This window comes from Suricata suricatta, chromosome 15, assembly GCF_006229205.1.
Source record: "Suricata suricatta isolate VVHF042 chromosome 15, meerkat_22Aug2017_6uvM2_HiC, whole genome shotgun sequence".
NCBI classification, from domain to species: Eukaryota; Metazoa; Chordata; class Mammalia; order Carnivora; family Herpestidae; genus Suricata; species Suricata suricatta.
This window is the reverse complement of record NC_043714.1, coordinates 63,707,788-63,716,134: the sequence shown is the minus strand read 5'-3', so window position 1 is coordinate 63,716,134 and position 8,347 is coordinate 63,707,788. Positions and strand designations below refer to the sequence as shown.

The 8,347-nt window shown below is 47.3% G+C and overlaps 1 protein-coding gene and 1 long non-coding RNA gene across 3 annotated transcripts in view; one reads left to right on the top strand and one right to left on the bottom strand.

Annotated features, from left to right (window-relative positions):
• Nucleotides 1-2,869, bottom strand: part of NSMCE2 (NSE2 (MMS21) homolog, SMC5-SMC6 complex SUMO ligase) — a 209,958-nt gene extending 207,089 nt beyond the window's left edge. The window contains exons 1-2 of one of the 2 annotated variants that reach the window (XM_029923849.1): nt 2,756-2,869; nt 1,166-1,419 (exon numbers count right to left, since the gene is read on the bottom strand). The gene's annotated coding sequence lies outside the window, so the exon portion shown is untranslated. The remainder of the gene's footprint in view (nt 1-1,165; nt 1,420-2,755) is intronic. The other variant, XM_029923848.1, reaches the window with a different exon arrangement.
• A 68-nt stretch (nt 2,870-2,937) lies between these two features.
• On the top strand, nt 2,938-4,148 carry LOC115279256. Its single transcript, XR_003903309.1, has 2 exons — nt 2,938-3,373; nt 3,778-4,148. It is a non-coding gene; the product is annotated as an uncharacterized LOC115279256 (long non-coding RNA).
• Nucleotides 4,149-8,347: the final 4,199 nt, after the last annotated feature.

The following is an 8,347-nucleotide window of genomic DNA, read 5'->3' as shown; positions in this document are numbered from 1 at the left end:
AGACTGTGAGCAGGGGAGGGTCAGAGAGAGAGATCTGGGAGATACAGAATCCAAAGACAGGCTCCAGGCTCTGAGCTAGCTGTCAGCACAGAGCCCGACGCAGGACTCGAACCCATGAACCGTGAGACAATGACTTGAGCCGAAGTCAGATGATTAACCGACTGAGCCACCCAGGTGCCCTGGAAACCAGTATTTTTATGAATAACCCCAGATGATTCTTAGAATCAAACTAGTATGGAAAACAAGAACACTAAGATAACTGCATCTCTCCCCCCACCACCAAATTTGTATATTGAGAGCCTAACCCCCATGGTGTTGGTATTTGGAGATGAGGCCTTTGGAAGATAAGCAGGTTTAGACATCCTGAGGGTAGAGCCCTCAGGAAGGGATCAGAGTTCGTTTTAGAAGAGGAGACACCAGAGTTCTCTCTCTCTCTCTCTCTCCACCGTAAGGACATAACGGGGGTTGACTGTGAGCTAGAAGGAGGGTCCTTATCAGTATCCAACCACACCAGCAACCCCATCTCCAGCTTCTAGTCTCCAAAACTGTGAGAAATGAATTTCTATTGTTTAAAAATAGTCTGTGCTATTTTTTAACAGCAGCGGGAGCTGACAAAACACACAATGTATATGGGAAATAATATAATCCGGGATAAGTGGGAAGCGTCTAGCACATAGCAGCTATCCTTATGACGTGCATGCAAAATTCCCATTACGCTAATGAAACTTCACACTCGCATAGAGCTGGGGGGAAGCATAGAGCTTCCTTCCAGGGAAAAGACTCAGGCTGAGAGGGAAAGAGAATGGATGGAGAGGACAGATGGCATAGACGCACGTTTCCCTATTTCTCCCACTAAGTACAGCTAAGTACATAACTCACAGGGTGGCACCCACACCCCTACCCCAAAGAATCATCGGGCCCAAAATGTCAATCATGCAGCGACTGAAAACCCCGGGTTTAAATCAACCTCCTCTTGGAGCCTTCTCCAGTAAGAATAATCTCTTTGTTCCCTGAATCTATGGTTACCAAGAAAGCTTAAGACGAGGTTTCTCTGAGTTTTTCCCAAGCATGTTATTTTGCCTCCCCTAACAGAGCTTGTCTTAGGCTGTTCAGGCTGCTGTAACAAAAGACCAGACTGGGTGGCTTATAAACAAGAGAAATGTACCTCTCAGTTCTGGAGGCTGGGAAGTTCAAGATCAAGGTGCCAGCTGGGTTGCATTCTGAAGGCCTCTTCCTGGTTCCTAGCCCCCAGGCCTTCGCAGTCCTTGTCACCGGGTAGTAGGTGCAAGGGAGCCAGCTCCCTGGATGCCTCTTTCACCAAAGGCACTAATCCCATTCCTGAGGGCTCCACCCTCAGGACCTAAGCACCTCTCAGAGGCCCCCTTCCTAATACCACCCCACCGGCATTAGGATTTCAACCTAAGAATGGGAGAAGGGCAAAGACAAAAACATTCAGACCACAGCAGGTCTAAGATCTGCTTCAGACAGGACCAATGATTAGCTAACTTAAAAATACTGTTTCCTGGGGCAGCTGGGTGGCTCAGTCCGTAGTGTCCGACTTTGGCTCAGGTCAGGATCTCACGGTTGGGGAGTTCAAGCTCCACATCTGGCTCTGTGCTGTCTGCCTGTCAGTGCAGAGCCCACTTCAGGTCCTCTGTCCTCCTCTCTCTGCCCCTTCCCCATTAGCACTCTCCCAAAATAAATAAATATTTGTTTAAAAAAATACTGTTTCCCCGGGGACCCCTGGGTGGCTCAGTCGATTAAGTGCCGGACTTCAACTCAAATCATGATCTCTCAGCTCCTGGGTTGGAGCCCTGCATCGGGCTCTGTGCTGGCAGGCCGGAGCTAGAGCCTGCTTCGGATCCTGTGTCTCCCTCTCTCTCTGCCCCTCCACCGTTAGCTCTCTGTCTCATTCCTCAAATATAAATAAGTAAATAAATAAATGAATAGATAGTTAAATAATTTTTAAAAAAAATACTGTTTCCCTCTCCCATCTTTCTGCACAGCACAGTGATAGGCACAAAAATAATTTACAGACACTATGTTGGCCTTTAAATCCATGGGGGCCTGTTGGAGTCCAGCCAGAGCTGTATCTCCTTTTACAAGATGCAAGGATACATCTTTAAGAAACCTTCTACCCTGCTAACCATACAACCAATTGCTTGTGCCCCCCATGCTACCACTACCCCCCCCCACACACACTTCTATTATAAACTCATCACAACTGTTCACATGGCTGTCACTCCCTCACCCTGGGAGCAGCTTAAACTAGACCCCTGACACGTTCTACAGCATGTAAAACAGCTCCTCACACAACACAGGCGATCGACCAAGAACTGAAATTGACAACAATAGCAGCAACCTCCGTTTCGCCATAAACGGGGGCTCCATACCCTGGCGCTCTGGCGCTTCACTCTCATTATCCTAATCCTCACAACCATGTAGAGGAAAGAAAAGGAAACTGAGACCCAGAGAGCTTATTTACATGAGCTGCCGAGGCCCTACTTTTAAAGACACCTCCAACCGGATTAATCTGCATCAAGAATTCGTGATCCATTCCGTACCAGGGCCGCAGGACCGAGAGATGGCGTCTCGGGGAGGGGGCAGCCTGCCCAAGCCTCACTGCTCGACGTGCAAAGAGCCAGGACCGTACCTCAGGCGGACGGACCCCAGCTTAGGGCACCCGCGGAGGGCCCGAGAGGGAGGCGACACCTCCCGCGACCCTCACCATAATCACCCCCCGCTTCTGCCTTACCTGGATGTCCGACCCAGCTCTCTCTGGCTGCACCCGGACCGCCCACACGCGGACCCCAACTCCTTCCTCAACTCCCTTCTCTAGACGCTGAAACTGCGAGCGCGGGCTCTCGCGTCATCAGCCGGCGCCGGCGAGCGGTCACATGACGCCCCGCCCTGCTCCCCGCCCCTCTGGTCATGTGACTGCCAGGGGAGCCAGAGGCGGAAGCGGGGGTCCCGCGGGCTGGCAATCAGGGGCTGCGTCTAGAAGGGGACGTGTTCGGAGAGGGCGGCGTGGAGTCCCAAGTGCCGACCCCGTCCGTGACCGCAGGCCCTGCACGTGCGCCCTGGCGCGGCCCGGGTGACAGGTGAGTTGGGACGGGATGCGCTCTCGGTTCGGTCCCCCTGCCCCTCCCCAGCCCCTGGCCGGGCCGCGCCACCCGAAGGGGCGTCTGCGGTGAGGAGTGCGGTCTCGACGGAGCCCTGCTTGGAGGACTGAGGGGCTTCCTGGGGCGGGGCTGCAGTCTCTCCACTTCCACTTAGGTGGACAGAATTTTCCACGCCGCCTGGGCGCTTTGGGAAGCGATGTTCAGCTGTTTGGCCCGCATCTGCACCTTTCAAGTTTCCAGGAGCCATGCTGGTAGACAGTCTTTTTCATCCATTTACTCTCGAGAAAATTGAGTGGTTCGCGAAGTCTCGTAACGTCTGATGGACCCGGGTTTGAATTCTGGTACTGCCATGGGCTGCGAGTTGGAGCAAGTCATTGTTCTTTTCTGTACCTTAATCCCCTCGCCTTGTGTCACGCTGGTGTCAGAGTTCTTTGCATTTCGAAAATCAGTTCCAAGGGTCCTGACTAGTTTATGGTCTCATGGTCGAAAACATAAATCAAGTCACAGAACCGGTAATGGAACCGGGTGTCCTGTTTCCAAGTGCACGGAGCTTCCTCCAACATAGGTGATAGAATCAGAGGAAGGAACGGGAGTCTTAATGGCTCTGCCCACGACCAGGAACGCCTTCCATTTCTCCTTCTTCTGTCCTTTCCAGGATTTATGAATGGGACAAGAGTGATCAAGCTCATTTTAGAACTTTTCTGGAAGACATTTGTCGGTCATTTTTATCTTGATCAACATCCATTATATTTTGTTCCTGATATTGGGTAGGTGGAGACCAATGCTTCCTTTTTATGGAACTGAGATCTTATGAAAGGATAAAAATAGGCCTGTCTTCTTTTGTCCTCTGAGGAGGGCACACCGGTTTGTCCCAGGACCATTTAATTCCATTCAGAATTCAGTTCTGTACTTATTGGGTAATTGGTAAAATGATACCATGCTGCATTTTTGAAACATGTTGTCTTTTGTCTAGGATTACTTTCCAAACTGAAAACCACAGTTCCATATTAAATTCTTAAAAATAAAGGTATAGCTACTTTTTTGGGTGCCTTGTAAAAGAAAATTAGGAAATTGAGTGGGGTCTCTTGGTTTCATTTCATGCCAAATAGTAATGCAGCTTATATTGAGAAAAACTAGTCTTTATGAGTTTTCTTCATCTCTGGAACCAAAAGAAGTACCGAATAGGAGATTTAATATAGGTTCTTCTGCACTGTTTATTTGCACCTCATTCTAGAGTAATTTTTAAAAAATTTCAACTAAGTCTTAGTGCCTTCTAGAAAGCCACCTATTTCTGAGATCACTGCAACATGATTAGGCATCTTTAATGTTGGTTCTTAGATTCTGCTCTTTAGGGCAAGATTTTCAGGCAGCTACGGAGTATTTACCAAACACTATAACCAAATAATATCTTGAATGTTGGAACAATGTAAGGGTTTAAGAATTACAATGACACAAAAGTCTTGATTTATGTCATTGTCCCAAGCCTAAGCTAACCTGACCATGTGCATGCAGATGCTACATGTATTTGTTCATTCTTTTTTTTTTTTTTTTTTTTTTTGGTGAGGGAGGGAAGGCAAGAAAGCAGGTAATGGTGTTTTGCTTCAAATATGTTTTTTATCGTGGTCCCATTGTCTGGCCTGTGTAGCTATCCGAAATCTGGTTGCAATTACAGCAGTTAAACATAGCTCGTCCACCTTACAGCTGTGTCTGGAGTTTCCTCCTGCGTAGACCTGGTATCCTCAGACTGTAGATTCTTCTGGGTTAGTTTGCTGGTCTTCAGAGGACTTAAGTGACTTTTGCTTTTTTTCTATTTTTTCCCCCATTTGCCATTATTTCCCCCCTTTTCTTTGTCTCATTTTTCCAGCCACACCCATTCAGTGCCAAAAAATGGAGTGAAGGGGTGCCTGGGTGGCTCAGTTGGTTCAGTGTCCAACTTTGGCTCAGGTCATGATCTCATATCCATGAATTCGAGCCCCACGTCGCGCTCTGTGCTGACAGCTCAGAGCTTGGTGCCTGCATCGGATTCTGTCTCCCTCTCTCTCTGCCCCTCCCCAACTCACACTGTTTCTCTCTCTCTCTCTCTCAAAAATAAATAAACATATTTAAAAATTTAAAACAAAAAAAAATTTTAAACAAAAAACGGAGTGAAATTGGGCCACCTGGCTGGCTCCGTCAGTAGGGCACGTGACTGTTGATCCTGGCGTGAGTTGGAGCCCCACGCTGGGGGTAGAGCTTACTTTAAAAACAATGGAATGAAATTATCTGAAATTCAATGTATTAGAGATCAACATGGCTTCCAAGCGAACATCATGAGAAAACGAAAAGCCTTGTTAATAATTTATGCCTTAATGTGTATTAAAGGATGCCCTCATTGGAGAGAGTTCTAGACAACTGTAGTGGCTTCTCAACAATCCCTGCTCTTGGAACAACCCCATCCACTTCCTCTGATCTGTGCTTCTGTCCTTTGCACACTCTGCGCCAGCCGCATCAGCCGCTTTGCTTTCCTTGGGCACATCCAGCGCATTGCTGACCTGGGGGCCTCTGCATTTATGTGTAAACCCCCCCTGGAATTCCCTTCCCCCAGATCATCGCTTAATAACAAACTACTCCAACATCTAGTGGCTGCGACACAAAACGCTTACTGTCTTACAGTTCCGGTGGCCGGGAATCCATGGTGTGGCTTAGCGGGGTGCCTTCAGCTGAGTGGCCCCTGGGAGGTTGCAGTCTAGCTGTGAATAGAAGCTGTCATCTTATCTGAAGTCTCAGCCAGGAGTGGGGTGGGGGGAACACTTAACTCATTCAAGTGGTCGTTGGGAGGCCTCTCACCCCCTCATCCCTGCGTTCTCTCACAACGTGACAGAGCAAACCAGCTAGGGAGGGTGCCCCAGCCAGAAGTCACAGGGGGTTTTGCAAGCTAATCTCAGCAGTGATATCTTTTACATCTACCGTATTCTGTTCTTGAGGAGTCAGGAAGCCACACTCAAGAAAAGGGGCCTCCGCAGGACATGAATAAGGGGGTGGAGGCCATCGGGGACTGCCTTAGGGGCTTATGACCACACTCAGACACCCTCGTTCTTGCTGCCTCACTTCCTTCTGGCCCCTGCTCAAACATCGTGTCAGAGAGGCTTTCACAGACTATGCAAAACAGCACACACGCCAACTCTCTGTCATGCTTTTTCTTCCCAGCCACGGTCACAGCCTGCTATGTAGTGTATTTATTTGTGTATTGTCTCATCCCCACTCCCAGTAGCCTGCAGGCTTTAGGAGAGCAAGAACTTAGTTTCGTTCACTGCAACAGTGTCAGGTCCGGAAACAGTGCTTGGCACAGAGCAGGCACCAGATACACATTTGTTGAATGAATGACTGTGTAGCCTTAGGAATGCTTCCACCTGTGCATAATCCGAAAGCCAACTAGCAGTAGATAAAGCATAAAAACAGTTCATTTCACAAGGATTACAGAGACAGGTAGTGCCACAGGTGAGTCAATGAGTCAGTAACATCAACAAGAATTTAGAGCCTTAAACACAATCTGCAGGTTTGGGGTCTTTTTTCTCTTGGGCTCCTCACCTCATGGTCTCAAGGTGGTAATTGTAACTTCAGGCAAGACATGTTCAGTGGACCACATTCAAAGGCAAGAAGAAGAGGTATAGATGGAGGAAGGAGTGAAATTTCTCTTCGTGTGCTTCTCTCCTTGTAATGGGGGTGGTGGGGGGAATGGCCTATCGGGTCTACCAGAAGCTGCCTCTTATATCTATTTGGTCAAAACTGAGTCACACATGTAGCCTAGCTTTGGGGCAGTGAGAAGATAAGGATCCGCCTGTTCTGTCCTCTACAGGAAGAAAGGGAAAGAAGGGAGGGAATCAATAGCATCCTAGGAAATTAGGACATTTCTAAATATTGAATTAATAATAAGAGACTTACAAAAGGGAAAACAAAACCTTTAAGGGTTACACAAAAGATAACTGCATCAGGTAGCTCAACACGAGCGAACTTTGAAAATATGTGACAAGGGTTGGGGAATGTTTCGCTGTGGCTGCAAAGGAAGCCTTCCCCTGTCCCAAAGTCTTCCCACATTCTGGTTTTGTGTACGGTGAAGTCCTCACTCTTTCATTGTTCACTTTTTAATTTTTTTAACATGTATTCATTTTTGAGAGACAGAGCATGAGTGGGTGAGGGGCAGAGAGAGAGGGAGACACAGAATCCAAAGCAGGCTCTAGGCTCTGGGCTGTCAGCACAGAGCCTGATGCAGGGCTTGAACTCACGAACCATGAGATCATGACCTAAGCCAAAGTTGGACGCTTAACCGACTGAGCCACCCAGGTGCCCCTCATTGTTTCACTCTTTGAGTCCCTGCAGCTAGAAGATGACATATGAATGTAAAAATTGGCGTGGACATAAAAATTGTAATGACTACTTGTAAGATGAGTTCCTTTCAGAGATAGTCATGTACTAAAGGGCCTGTTGGGCTGAATTCTTGTTTGTGGTGGTCAGTCTTAATGCTAATGTCATGTCGATAGGACACAGTGCCCTATGTTAGGAAGAACACAAGCCTTCACGAAGTTGAAAAATAAGTCAGGCCTGCATGACGTGGACCAACAATGACCTAGCCAAACTAACAATTAGAGGAGAGAAATACAACAAAGAAGATGACAAAATTAACCCTTCCAAAGATAATGATTTGAACGAGAGTTGGAAGAGGCCTTTGGGAAAATGAATGCTGCCTCGAAACATTTTTTGTAAAAATTGCCTTTTCTTAAGCTCATGCTATGAAAGTCAACTATAAAGTTTAAGATATGTATTATCAAAATCACAACATGGCAGAATCGACTTTTGACTCGTTCTTGGTGTGTCCCTTATGAATTAGTATGTGCTTGTTGCAATTTTACTCTCCATTGTGGGTTAAGTACGAACCTTACTTGCGTACGTTTCGGTGACCTCATTTCAAGATACCTTTCTAATCGAAACTTCTCCTCGGCTCAGTATAAAATATCTGTACTTTAGAGTCAGTCAGGAGTACCTCTCAGGCATGTCTTACCCTTGATAACAAGGGCCTCCTATATTTGCCATAAGAGAAACACATTTTTCAAGGTGGTTCCCTCACCTAATTCGAGTGGACTTGAGGCACAGTTCTCTTTTCCCGAAGGTAAATCAAGTGTTAGCAAAAGTAAAACAAGTCCTGTGAGGAAAACGTAATAATCAGCGCCCAACGAAGGGCACATTGGAAC